This window comes from Montipora foliosa, chromosome 12, assembly GCF_036669935.1.
Source record: "Montipora foliosa isolate CH-2021 chromosome 12, ASM3666993v2, whole genome shotgun sequence".
Classification (NCBI taxonomy): Eukaryota; Metazoa; Cnidaria; class Anthozoa; order Scleractinia; family Acroporidae; genus Montipora; species Montipora foliosa.
Genome location: NC_090880.1, coordinates 1,186,255 through 1,188,659, shown reverse-complemented (window position 1 = coordinate 1,188,659; position 2,405 = coordinate 1,186,255).

Sequence of the window (2,405 nt, the reverse complement as noted above, 5' to 3'; positions counted from 1 at the left end):
TCGCTTTGAAAAGGACGCAGACATGAACTCGGAAATGGCCTATTTCAAGAAATTTAGAAATTGACGATCAGTCATCATTTCAGAGGTAGAGGATGGGTTGCATCACAAACAGCTTTGTATTGAGAAAGTTCTTTAAAAAGTGTTACATTGAGAAGTTATATGATAAGGTATTCATAGCACCTCCGGGAAATCCGAGAAATCCACCTTTTCCGGCCCACTAGAGGTATTCTCTCGTTCTTCTCACGTGACTCTCTGACAGATGAGATGGGCAGGCGTCTTATGATCTCGGATTTCCCGGACATGCTATTGAATATTGCATCACATATGCTATATGAATATTGCATCACATAACTTCTCTCTTCGACTGTAAATAGATCATTTACTGTCTACTTGCAGCTTTGTTTTGTTTTCTGCAGGCGTCTTATGATCTCCAGAAAATTCGCGAGTCGCAGCAATCTCTGCTCGTTCGGGAAACGCTTTGGCCAGTTCGTACTTTCTGAATATTGGCAAGATGTTACGGCTATTCGTCTCGCTTTGTCGTCCCACGTGACACTTGATTACTATCTAAAATGGGTAGGAAAAGGCGGATATCACGGATTTTCTGGAGATACTATGAATATTACATCACACAGCTTCTCTCATGTGGTTAGAAGAGAGATCGTCAGTCCAAGGGGTGGACACAGCAAGCTAATTGGCTAGTCTTGTGATGATGAAGTCAAGTGTATGTTTGCTGATGTGAGTTGGAATGGTAACGTGCTGCTTTAGGCCGGTGCTCTCAAGTAGCCCGCGCAGTTTGATCGTGTCAGTATCATTCACTACGTCCATGTGTATGTTAAAATCTCCTGTTATACTAGGTGGCTAGCACAAAATACCGCTGACTCAAGGAAGTCCGAAAATTCTTCGAAAAAAACTTCAGAGTATGGAGTTCTATATATGATAATTAACTGAATCCATTCAGTCTTGCTCTTTATGTCCCATCTGGAGTATTCAAATAATCGTAGCTCATCGGTTCCATGACCAGTGCGACTAGCTCGTGGATGATCCAGAAGTTTGTAACCAGAAGGCGTGCAGAGCGTCCGTAAGGTGGACGGTGTGCGTTGCGTGAAAAAAAATCAGTCAATACTCCTAATTCAAAAATGGCGGACACGCGGAACGACCTACAATCTTGGACAGAATAAAAAGGAACAGCAAACCCCCATCCCCCCCAAAGCAATGATGAAGCCGCGCAAAAGCCAAAACGAGCCATTTTCCCATCGTTGATTTGGGGGGGGAGGGGGGTTACAAATTTCCCATCTATTTTGTCCAAGATTGCAATCTTGGACAGAATAAAAAGGAACAGCAAACCCCCATCCCCCTCAAAGCAATGATGAAGCCGCGCAAAAGCCAAAACACGCCATTTTTCCATCCTTGATTTGGGATGAGGGGGGGGGGGGGGGGGATAAGGGCGGTTACAAATTTCCCATCTATTTTGTCCAAGATTGTAGGTTCTAATACATGAAAGCGAGGTTTGGTAGGCCGTATTTCAGTCTGGAAAATTTTAGTAGCGGCTGTCAGCAGATTTATGTTATATGATATTCCGGTCTTGTCAGAGCTAAATCCTCCTAAAATGGCGTGCTTAAGTAGTGCAGTGAATGACTCAGTTATTCTTCCCGAAGATGACATTCCCGGAGCCTTGTTAGCTGGGCTAAATCCTTCTTCGCTGAAGAATGAAGAGTTGCGGTTTTGGTTGCGCGATGCGATGAAGTGGGGTTTCCCTACACGGTAAGCACAAGGCTTTGATTTTAAATAATAGTTTAACAGTTGTTTTTCAAGGTTTAGCAGTTATCCTTTTTTTAAAAAATGCGGGAGGAATACGTGAAAAGTGGACGCGATCAAATGGTGATAGATCCTGAACCGGAGGAAATTTATACCAAAACAAAAAAGGAGGATTATGAATATTATGGGCTGCACTCCTTCGTCATCACCCAGCGTGAAATACCCAAGCGATGGCTGGGGAAAATCTCTAGAAAGGATGCCTTCATAAATATCTGGCCGTCCAGAGAACTTGTGGACGAGACACAATTCAAAATACATTTGATGTATCAACAAAGTGAAAAAAATCCTGCTGCATAATTTAATTTCAAGGTTAGTTTTCACTTTGTTAATACGTCTAATTACTTTGAATTGAAAGTCCATTGTTATTATCACTACCACAGTAATGCATGACTTTTACCATTATCAAGGTATTTCAATTTTCCAATGTTGTTGTGGTACACCATGTTCCTTTTAATAGGAGACTTACTTAACTCTCAGATATTAATATCCATTTCAACACAAATAAGCTTAATTAAATACTGTGTACATGTGCTCTGGTTCATTTTCCAAACAAAATATTGTTTGTTGTCTGACATTGATATCATTTGGTA